The sequence below is a fragment of the Gymnoscopelus microlampas genome (assembly GCF_963454915.1).
Source record: "Gymnoscopelus microlampas genome assembly, chromosome: 21".
In the NCBI taxonomy this organism is placed as follows: domain Eukaryota; kingdom Metazoa; phylum Chordata; class Actinopteri; order Myctophiformes; family Myctophidae; genus Gymnoscopelus; species Gymnoscopelus microlampas.
The window spans coordinates 43,802,518-43,815,002 of record NC_139958.1 but is presented as its reverse complement, the minus strand read 5'-3'; the positions used below and the strand labels follow the sequence as shown (position 1 = coordinate 43,815,002).

General features: G+C 39.2%; 1 long non-coding RNA gene across 1 annotated transcript; it reads left to right on the top strand.

Moving 5' to 3' along the window:
• Nucleotides 1-1,272: 1,272 nt before the first annotated feature.
• LOC311037630 lies at nucleotides 1,273-10,985 on the top strand. The gene is made up of 3 exons (XR_014599987.1): nucleotides 1,273-1,321; nucleotides 1,791-1,913; nucleotides 10,845-10,985. It is a non-coding gene; the product is annotated as an uncharacterized lncRNA (long non-coding RNA).
• Nucleotides 10,986-12,485: the final 1,500 nt, after the last annotated feature.

Here is a 12,485-nt window from a genome sequence, read left to right as displayed (position 1 = left end):
AAACCGGATCTGTTACACATAAAGCAACATGTTAAAGGTAAATCATTTATGATGAAAGAGAAGTTGGTGACGAAATAAAGAATAACATGAAATTGGCCTCTCTTTTGTTGTTGTCGCAACAAATGAGAATATTCTTGAGAACGCCTGGAGACATAAGCAGTGCATTTATTCTCTGCCTCTGGACCATTATATCTTTATTTATTTGCTAGTGGCAGAACTATCTTAACCCATTTAGACCTGGAACGCATCTGTGTCACTTTAGATTTCTTTGGCTATTCAAAAATAGCAGATATACAAGCTCATAGCGCAGCACCGAGTGCCACGCTATGAGCTTGTAGATCTGCTATTTTTGAAAAATCTTGAAACATTTTTTTTCCTCAAAAAACGTTTATATATTTTTTTATTTTACCAGTAAAGCAACCTTTTATAGACTATGTGGTTGAACTTGACACTTGCCGATACTCATGCATAACACACTGATGCTCTTCAACACTAATGTCTATGTCATGAACAGTATTTACCAGCTACCATGCTCATGCAACTTCTCTCTAAAGTTTCTTTCTTTCTTTCTTTCTCTTACTGGAAACAATCAAAACGATGGAGCTTGCACAAAAACAAATTTCACCCACTGTTTTACAGTGATGTGACAATAGAGATGATTCTGATTATGACATTGCACACTGGCTGTGGTGTAAAGTAACTGAGTACATTTACTCAAGTACTTAAGTACAATTTTGAGGTATTTTTTATTTTACTTAGAGTATTTCTAATTGTCAGTACTTGTACTTCTACTCCACTACATCTCAGAGGCAAATATTGTACTTTTACTCCACTAGACATAGAAAGTTATGCATAGTTCAGCCCCCCCCCGGTTTCAACTTCAGAGAAATGAAAGTTAAGAAATTGAAAGTAATAGACAGTTATGCATAGTTCATCCCCCTCCCACAAACACACACACACACACACACACACACACACACACACACACACACACACACAGACAGACAGACAGACAGACAGACAGACAGACAGACAGACAGACAGACAGACAGACAGACAGACAGACAGACAGACAGACAGACAGACAGACAGACAGACAGACAGACAGACAGACAGACAGACAGACAGACACACACACACACACACACACACACACACACACACACACACACACACACACACACACACACACACACACACACACACACACACACACAGACACCACACCCCCTTCGCAGACCTATTATAAGCTGTATCGTTGCCCAAAACAACAAAATGTGTCTTCTCATACTGATCCTTGGGGTTCTGCTTCTCCCAAGAGGTAAGTCTTTAGATCTATCTATGTATTTATTTATGTGTGTGTTTATTTATCTCACCCACATTTTGTTCGCCATCTCCTCAAACAGCCTTCGCAGCACAACAAGTGTTCATATAAATGTTTTGTTTAGAAAACCGTGCTCCCACTACACAGTAGTAATAACACAATGTAGAATACTCTGTTACAAGTAAAGGGCATGTGTTCAAAATGTTACTTGAGTAAAATTACAAAAGTGTTGGCATCAAAATATATACTTAAAGTACAAAAAGTAAAAGTACTAAAATGTTGAAAATAGCAGATCGGCTATTTTCAAAGCCTATGTATAAAATAGGGCAAAAGTGGTTAATGTATGTTGTATGGTATAATAGGACAATTTATATCTGCAAAGTACAGTAACTAGTATAGTAACTCATTTAAGTAACTTAGTTACCTACTTATACGTTCCACCTCTGTTATCTCTACCATGTTGTAGCCTCTGCCTTGAAATGTTACGTGAGCATCCATCCGGAGGGACCCATGGGAACGTCCACTGAAACCCAGCAAGACTGTCCTGCATTCAAGCAATGCGGCGCGACAACAGTCCGGACATATGTGGGTATGTGATAGCGGCATTAACCTCTGTATTTCATTCTTGTGAGCAAGGGCGCCGATAACGTGGGTGCCCGGGGGCACAAGCACCCACTATGGGTGAGGAGCACCCACTGGGTGCTGGTCAAAAAAAATAAAAAATAAAAATATTTTTCAAAATCAGATCGCCTGGTTCAGATCGCCACTGAACAACCGAATTAACCGAAATAAAGTTACAAAACCCCCACAAAAAAGTCAATTATCCGACCAAAACCCGCAAAATGTTTGAACGGGGCGCACATGCACGCGTGCGCGCCTTGTTGGGCACCCACTAGAGCTTATAAATATCGGCGCCCCTGCTTGTGAGGCAAAGAAAGCCAGTGGTGGAAAAAGTACTCAAATGCTTTACTTAAGTAAAAGTATCAATACTGCTATGTAGAAATACTCTGTTACAAGTAAAAGTATACAGTACTCTGTTACAAGAGTTAAGAATGTACTTGAGTAAAAGTACAAAAGTATTGGTATCAAAATGTACTTAAAGTACCAAAAGTAAAAGTATTAAAATGTTTGAAAATAGCAGATCTAAAAGCTCACAACGCGTCACAATGTGACGCGTTGTGAGCTTGTAGATCGGCTACAATATTATTATATCTATTATATATATTGTTATATCTGAAAAGTAACTAGTAACTAAAGTTTCCAATTAATTGTAGTGGAGTAAAAGTACAATATTTGCCTCTGAGATGTAGTGGAATAGAAGTAAAAGTATTGGAAATTGGAAATACTCAAGTAAAGTACAAATACCTCTAAATTGTACTTAAGTAAATGTACTTAGTTACTTTCCACCACTGAGGAAAGCTCTGCCACTTTCTAGTATGCTTCAGGGGTCTTCAACGTTTTTCAGGCCAAGGGACCCCCTAGCTGAGAGAGAGAGAGCGAGAAATGAAGCAGCCCCCCCCCCCCCACTACATATTGTTTACATATGTGTTTGTTAAGGAATTCTGAATATCTAAAGTGAGTTGTGTGTATTTCATCTAGAGAACTCTAACCTATGCTTATGTCCTTCTAACCACAGCTGGTGTGTAGTGTTGGAAAATGTATTCCTAAATGACCAGGGGCCAGTTGCACCACCTCACGCTAAGTTCAAACTTAGCCTAGTTATAGCTTAAATGGCTTTTAAAAAGCCATTAAACCCATAATAGCCGGGAAAGTATCTCTGTCATTTTTAGATTTCTTTGGCTATTCAAAAATAGCAGATATACAAGCTCATAGCGCGGCACCGAGTGCCGCGCTATGAGCTTGTAGATCTGCTATTTTTTGTTTTTTATGTGAAAATTTGTGCAAATATTTAAATATATATATACATTTTCAAAATATACATTCAAAGATTTGCACTCATTTTCACGATTTTTCAAAAAAATAGCAGATCTACAAGCTTGTAGCCTATGAGCTTGTATATCTGCTATTTTTGAATAGCCAAAGAAATCTAAAATGACACAGACACTATCCCGGATTGAAGGTTTTTAAGCTATAACTAGGCTAAGTTTGAACTTAGTGTGAGGTGGTGCAACTGGCCCCTGCTCCTTTGACCTGTAACCGAGGGACCTAGAGTTACTACTATAGTGTTTTAGCTAAATTGGGTTAAACACAGTTCAGTTGGTCTACATTTTATGACTCTGTAGGAATAATCAGAATCAGAAGTATCAGAATCAGCTTTATTGTCACATCACAGGTTTACAGAAGTGAAATAAGTTCCTATCACACAAAGATTCCCCCCCCCCCCCTGTCGTAACTCTGAGGACCCCCTGTGGGTACTGTATCTTCCTGTTGATGAAGACTTTATTTTGGCTGAGGCAGATATCTTGTTTTGTTTTCAGGCGGCACGAACGTGGATGTTAAAATGAAGCTGTGCATGGCATCTGCTGCGTGTGGTTATAGTGGCTCCGCGAACGTCGGACTCTTTAGGACACTTGCACGCAGCGAGTGCTGCTCCACTGCCCTCTGTAATGTCCAGCACCCCACACGTAAGTAGCCTATAGCATCTGATCTGTACTGTCTTCTAATCCAGTGGTTCTCAAACATTTTTGTGTCAAAGACCCCCAAACTGATACGTATTTGGTCTGAAAAATGTAAAAAAAAAAAAATGATTTTATGGTGTTTGTGTTATTCAATCTGTTATGGCAATGTTTGTATTGGATGGATTGCACTGAGGAAGCTATTATGTATCTGCATGCAGTAGTAGCCTACCCATTTTTTATTTTGAATGCTTCTGTGGAAAACCCAACCCAATAAACAAAGTTTTATTTATACAAGCTGTATAATGCTGTAATGTGTTCAGCTTAACAATCTTTGTAACCACTTTATCCGTTTAATATATAGTTAATATATAGCATCACGATCGAAGCAGAAAATAAATGTGTCAAAGACTATTAACTTAGCATACTGCTATTAAACTAGCTACTTCAATCCATCTTCTCCAAATCTATTATAACCACAGCTGATACCTAATTAACTAATTAATCAATAAATACATTGGGAGGTCAGGGTTTGATTCCCCGGTCGGGTCATACCAAAGATTATAAAAATGTGACCCAATGCCTCCCTGAAGCTGAATATTTCAGATCTGACAGCTTATCTGTTTACCAAATGGAATAATGTTGCTTCATTCTGATAAAGAATGTTAAAGGAATTCTAAAATAAACCCTCTCTCAAATTCATGACAGATAAGTGTGGTTGCACAAAAGTTTATGTTAATTATTTCCTCAATTTATTATGAATGAATTATAAGTTCCACAGGAAAACAAAACACCAAGTGAAAACAGTTGTGATCTTTGTGAGAGTCTAAAGATATCATGGCCTCCCTGTCCAAGACACTTTTGAAAGACATTGGGCCTCATGGTTCCTTGAGCGGGTTCCAAATGGCCCCTTGCAGGAGTGTACAAATGGAACCAACTGTATCCGTAAGGGTCCATTTGGTTCCATTTGTACACTCTCAGAGTTATGGGGGTCTTTGAAATTAAAACGTTTGAGAACCACTGTGCTACACTAAATTGGACAGAGCCTTAAAGTTATAGTTCACCCCCAAAAATACTTTTGGATATTTGTTTTAGTTTTTGTCGCATTCAGGCCTGGAATTTTGTCATTTTAGGGGCAAGGCCACTTGGCCTTTGGTGTTGTCCATTTGTTTAGGGCACACAGGCCAAATGCCAGGGCAGGAACTTGGAAGGCCATCAACTAAAGGATGATTTAAAATGTAATATGTAGACTATCTGCAGTACTCAGGGGAGTTAAGAATTCAGAATCTCAACAAAAGACACTGGTGTCTACATGACAAGAAAGAGACACTGGTGTCTACATATTGACAAGAAAGAAACAGAGGAGAAAGTGGTACAGTCAGTTGGGGCATTAAGGCCACTGTGGCCTCAGGGCATGACATTTTTTTGAAGGGCATAAGGCCAAACTGAGGGGCAATGACAGCCATGTTCTTTGTGGCCTCCCTGAAAGTCCTGCCCTGGTCGCATTCCTAAGCCAATAATTTGATGGTCTTAGGGTCAAAACGCTCAAAGAAGATATTGTGAAGATTGACTTTTCCTCTAAGAGGAGTTTGCATAACTTTCATTTGTGTGTAGGCCAACTGTAATAAACTTGTGCTTTAACCTATTAAAACCTGAGGCCGATTCCTCAAATACCTTCTAAATCAGTAGTTCTCAAACCTTTTCGTGCCAGGGACCCCAAAAATATAAGATAGCAGATGTACAAGCTGGCAGCGTGGTAATCTTTTGAATATGTGCATGTTATTTTGTTGTACTTGAGGTTCAAAGGTTGAAGAAATCAACCACAATTTTCCAAAATGTAAAACTTACAGCTCCTGCCAGCCCTTCTTCCATTCCCAATGGTAAGACGTGCTTCACTTGCAAAAACAACGACTGCTCCGACATTCTACCATGTACCGGTGATCAGGACCGCTGCCGCTCATCAAGAGGTAATACGTCTATGGCAGGTGTCTTCAAGGACCCCCTTAGCTTAGAGAGAGATGAAGCAGGGACCCACCACTACATACTGTATAAAACTGCATTGCAGATTAAGCTTTTTCATAGACTTGTTTGACAGCACATCATCAGCGTTGTCTGTATTTTATCTACACATCATCTTGTATATGTTGGATTCAGGTCAGAATGAATCATGAATGAATTTTCTGTCATTCAACCATTTGAACCCTCAATACTTGGTAAAATGTACCTTTGGCTCTGTACTTGGTTGGCTCTTTTTTCCATATACATCAAACCAATTTGCCGAAAATAGCTGATCTACAAGCTCTACAACAAGCTTGTAGATCGGCTAGGGTTAAAGTGGTTCATGTAAAAAACAAGAAAGGGAAAAAGTATGTTAGGCTACATACAAACATTTGGCTCCCCTCCCTGTAAAACCCCTAGGGGTCCCGGACCCCCTGTTGAAGACCCATGGTTTATGGCAGGGGTGGGCAACTTTGATGATGGAGAGGACCACTATTTCCACACTCACTCCAGAGGGCCACATTGCATATTAGTCCAGGGGCCAAGCCATATTTTGGTACCACCTAAGGTGACCGTAAAGTTTTTGTATTTTTGTCTTCCTACATGTCTCTAGTTTATATTTTGGTATGATAACCCTTCCAATTATTGCGACAAAAAACAAAATATATCCATGTATTCAAGGCCTCATGGGGTGTGCAATTGATAACTTCTCAGATTTTTGGTGTTTGCTTAAAAAAGACTGCTTTCCATAAGCTTGTAAAAGTTGACCCTCCTTCGGTCTAGGGTGGTCATAGCTGAATGGGTAGAGAGTCCCCCTGAAAAACTTAAAGGAGGAGTTCACCCAAAAAAATATTTATTTTCTATCAATTGCACACCCCATGAAGCCTTGAATACATGGATATATTTTGTTTTTTGTCGCAATAATTTGATGCCCGGGGTAGGAGACACAAAGATTCTACTTTGTGTCTCCTACCGGATACATTAGCCGGTAGGTAGTGATAACTGCCATTAAGCTACAAGATTGGAAGGGTTATCATACCAAAATATAAACTAGAGACATGTAGGAAGACAAAAATACAAAAACTTTACGGTCACCTTAGGTGGTACCAATTTGTGAAAATATCAGTGTTGGCCCCTGGACTATATACTGTCTCTCCGTATTTTAACTTTATTCGCCATTCTACGTCACACAAAAGTAGCAAAACCCGATCTACAAGCTCAAAACGTGACACAGTGCGACGCGTTTTGAGCTTGTAGATCTGCTATTTTTGCTATTTATGAATTGGAATCCAGAATGTTTTTTTATCCTATTTTTGAATTGGAATCCTGAAAAGTAACATTTTTATTTAATTTCAAATGCATTTAGTTATACTTAATATAATTAACTTCTATAATAACATTTTAATACTAGTCATTAAGCTACTAATAGACTGAAGTAATTAAAGCGGGTCATGTTTGCATGTTTGGAATTGTAACAGCTGAAATCAATTATATATCAGTATTCTGATATTAACCTGCGGGCCGCATGAAGTGAAGGTGGGGGCCGCATGTGGCCCCCATGGCCCCCGGGCCGCCAGTTGCCCATGTATGGTCTATGGTTTCAGTCCACAGCCTCTCCTGTTCACCCAAATATTTCTTAGTTCTTCAACTCATAAGAACATGACATTTTAAAGTGCTACCCATTATTGTTGCCTAGACTTGGAGCATTTTAGCACAGACAGTAACATGTCTTGTTTCTGTTCACAGTGCGAGTCGGAGCCGAGGAGATGATCATGAAGGGCTGCGCCTCCAAGAGCCTGTGTGTGAAATCGGATCTTGACACTCACATGCAGACTCCAGGCATGTCATCTCAAGCGAGCTGCTGTGAGGGTGACTTGTGCAACGGCGCTACAAGCGCTGCTGTTAGCCTCGTATTGCTCCTGGTAGCGCCAGTGGTCTCTGTCGCTCTGTTCAACTGAAAGGAGGCCTCACTGCTTCAGTTTGCTACTTATCTCTACTATGATCTCTTACTGCTACTGGTACAGATCGGTGTTAACCCATTCAATCACTGATGTCATTTCTAGATTTATTTGGCTATTCAAAAATAGCAGATATACAAGCTCATTGCGCAGCACCGAGTTGCCGCGCTATGAGCTTGTAGAACTGCTATCTTTTTTTAATCGTGAATTTTTAAATCTTTGAATATATATATATATATTTAAAGCGAACATTTGTAACTCAAATCTTTGCTTCTGGAAAAAAATGTTTTACAAATGTTCGCTTTAAAAAATATATATTCCAAGATTAGCAAAAAGTTTCAAGATTTTTCAAAAATAGCAGATCTACAACCCCATAGCATAGTGCGGCCCAAGGAATTAAATTGCCAAAGGAATCTTAAAATGACACAGATGCTGCGTTCCCGGATTGAATGGGTTAATGTTGTTGGCTGTCGGCTTTTAAAAGCCGACAGCCAACATAGTTTGTTGACTATCTTTTTTCACTGGCAAAAATGTAATAAATATAACTGAGAATTTTGTCAACAAATAAAAACTAGACTAAAAACTTCTAGGGAACTAGTGGAGAGGAGATTCAGCTTGAACTAAGACAAGTCAGTCTACGAAAATGGCCGGTCTACATGCTTGTAGATCGGCTATTTTCAGCACACAGCTACAGTAAGCGTAAATCAGGCATCATGACCCGTGCGCGTGTGCGTGTGTATGGTCCCAATATTGAGTATTTAAGTACTTATAGTTGAGAGTTGGGCCAGAGAACAATTTACAATTACAATTTTACAAATGAGACCTTCCAACCATTTCAATGCTCATGAGCCGCTACTCCCCCCCCCCCCCTATGTTATCTAAAGGCGCAGTATTTCTCCCAAACTACTTTATTTAACCTTTCAGTCAAAATAACAACTTTCTTACAATTACTGTATCTCCAATTGGATGAGCATTAGTTCAATGTATCACCTGCATTTATATAAAATTGTCCATTTGTTTAGTAGGCTAGCTGTTATCTCAGCTTTAATGTGACATGTAATGTCCATCCAAATTGCTACTTTGCTGTTTAGAAGCATTCAGAAGTTCTGAGGTGTTGTTATTTGCTAAGTATTATTAAGCCCTGTTGGCTCAGTTGGTTTATTTTTGTAGCCTATATTATATATTTTTTTTGTATTTGGGGATACAAACATGCATGCTATTTTTTTATGTAAAATAAAACATTTTCAAACTACCAAACATTTCCTTTTTTATTGAAGACAAATAATTAATGAAACAAAGCAAATCAACTACTTGATCTATGTGTGTGTGTGTGTGTGTGTGTGTGTGTGTGTGTGTGTGTGTGTGTGTGTGTGTGTGTGTGTGTGTGTGTGTGTGTGTGTGTGTGTGTGCGTGTGTGCGTGTGTGTGTGTGTGTGTGTTTCTGCAATGGGGTGGATAGGTGGGATGTGCGATTGTTTTTAAAATTACAAGATTGATTTCTGGCTGTGAATAAAGCACTGTTATTTACAGGGAGAAAGAAACCGGATCTGTTACACATAAAGCAACATGTTAAAGGTAAATCATTTATGATGAGAGAAGGTGACGAAATAAAGAATAACATGAAATTGGCCTCTCTTTTGTTGTTGTCGCAACAAATGAGAATATTCTTGAGAACGCCTGGAGACATAAGCAGTGCATTTATTCTCTGCCTCTGGACCATTATATCTTTATTCATTTGCTAGTGGCAGAACTATCTTAACCCACTTAGACCTGGAACGCATCTGTGTAACTTTAGATTTCTTTGGCTATTCAAAAATAGCAGATATTCAAGCTCATAGCGCAGCACCGAGTGCCACGCTATGAGCTTGTAGATCTGCTATTTTTGAAAAATCTTGAAACTTTTTTTTTTCTCAAAAAACGTTTTTTTTTTTTTACCAGTAAAGCAACCTTTTATAGACTATGTGGTTGAACTTGACACTTGCCGATACTCATGCATAACACACTGATGCTCTTCAACACTAATGTCTATGTCATGAACAGTATTTGCCAGCTACCATGCTCATGCAACTTCTTTCTAAATTTTCTTTCTTTCTTTCTTTCTTTCTTTCTCTTACTGGAAACATTCAAAACGATGGAGCTTGCACAAAAACAAATTTCACCCACTGTTTTACAGTGATGTGACAATAGAGATGATTCTGATTATGACATTGCACACAGGCTGTGGTGTAAAGTAACTGAGTATATTTACTCAAGTACTTAAGTACAATTTTGAGGTATTTTTTTAATTTACTTAGAGTAATTCTAATTGTCAGTACTTGTACTTCTACTCCACTACATCTCAGAGGCAAATGTTGTACTTTTATTCCACTAGACATAGAAAGTTATGCATAGTTCACCCCCCCCCCCCCCCCCCCCCCCCGGTTTCAACTTCAGAGAAATGAAAGTTAAGAAATTGAAAGTAATAGACAGTTATGCATAGTATATTATAAGCTGTATCGTTGCCCAAAACAACAAAATGTGTCTTCTCATACTGATCCTTGGGGTTCTGCTTCTCCCAAGAGGTAAGTCTTTAGATCGTGTGTTTGTTAAGGAATTCTGAATATCTTAAGTGAGTTGTGTGTATTTCACTTAGAGAACTCTAACTTATGTAGCCTATGCTTATGTCCTTCTAACCACAGCTGGTGTGTAGTTATGTTGGAAAATGTATTCCTAAATGACCTGCTCCTTTGACCTGAACCTATTACTACCATGTGTTTTAGCTCAATTGGGTTAAAAACAGTTCAGTTGGTCTACATTTTATGACTATGGGAATAATCAGAATCAGAATCAGCTTTATTGTACAGAAGCGAAATAAGTTCCTATCACACAAAGATTTGCCCCCCCGTAGTAACTCTGAGGACCCCCCTGGGGGTCCGGTATCCCCCTGTTGATGAAGACCCCTGGGTTAGACCTTATTTTGGCTGAGGCAAATATCTTGTTTTGTTTTCAGACGGGATGAACATGGATGTTAAAATGAAGCTGTGCATGGCATCTGCTGCGTGTGGTTTTAGTGGCTCCACGAACGTCGGAGTCTTTAGGACACTTGTACGCAACGAGTGCTGCTCCACTGCCCTCTGTAACGTCCAGCACCCCGCACGTAAGTAGCCTATAGCATCTGAATCTGTACTGTCTTCTATAGTGGTTCTCAAACATTGTCATGTCAAATGAAAACATTCTGTGCCAGGGACTCCCAGAAGAGAACATAACAGTTTAAAAAATATGTATTTTATGGTGTTGAGTTTTTGTGTGTTGTTGAATTTGTTGTTATTCAATCTGTTTATTGCAATGTTTGTATTGGATGGATTGCACTGAGGGAGCTATTATGTATCTGCATACAGCAGTAGCCTACTCACTTTTTATATTGAATGCTTCTGTGGAAAACCCACTAAACAAAGTGTTATTTATACAAGCTGTATAATGCTGGAATGTGTTAAGCATAACAATCTGTTTAACCACTTTATCCATTTGTATATGTTGGCTATTCAAAAATAGCAGATATACAAGCTCAAAGCTCACATCTTGAAAATGTTTGAAAATGTTTGAATCTTTTTCAGAATGGGGGTCCGTGTTCAAATATATATATCAATTTGGGCATGAAAAAGTTTGAGAACCACTGCTGTATACAGTAAGTCAGTGACAAAAAACTAACGTCCGTCCTTCTGTCTGTGAGCAGCTAATCTCCGGCACCGTTGGCCAGGTCGCTGTGAAACTGCGCGCACACACTCCCTGGATGCCACAGCAGAACCTCTGCCCCACATTTTTCAGATCAGCCTATCATAGCGCCACCATGAGGCCGACTTTTGCAAAACACATTTTTGGATATTACTCCTACAGATTTTGTCCAAACAACATGCAAATCGGTACACAGTATCTCTATAGTCATGTGATCAACACGGATCTGTCTGATTTTCCATATGCCATCCTGATTGTCTAAAGCCCCTCGCAGACCGCACCGATTCGGGGCCGAATCGGTGTCGGGAAGCGTCGTACATAGTCGTCCAGTCGGTTTCGGCCGACCCAGAGCCGACGGGCTAGCCGACTGGCCGACTGGAGTAGCCATGTGGCAGAGAAGCCGAGTCAACAACAAGCAGCTGCTATCTATCAGTGTTGCCAGATTATGTGAGAGAAACAAGCGACCATGTCTATGAAAACCTACATTCACTGTTTCTCATTGTCGCTCCCAGAGAGAGAGATTGATTGATTTGACCTACTTTTGCGCTGTGGTGATGTAATTAATTGGGAGCAGGTGTGTGAGATTCCAATAGTATAAACATTTTAATTGGCTTTCATATACTCTTAATATTTTTTTGATATTACATAATTTTGATTATTCGAATAACCGTTTTCAAAAATGTTGTGTACACGTCAGCAGTGGTGGAAAAAGTACTCAAATGTTGAGTAAAAGTATCAATGCACGATTTTCCTGTCAATAAGTATTTTTTTTTAGACACCAGTCCCCTGTTCGTTTGTCAACAATGATCTAAATGGGAAGTTTATTTCAGCAGCTAGAATGTGACTGGCTGTCGGGTGGAAATCTTGTATGTTCCTTTTTTATTATTATTTCAAAACAATTTAAAATCGTGAAAATAGC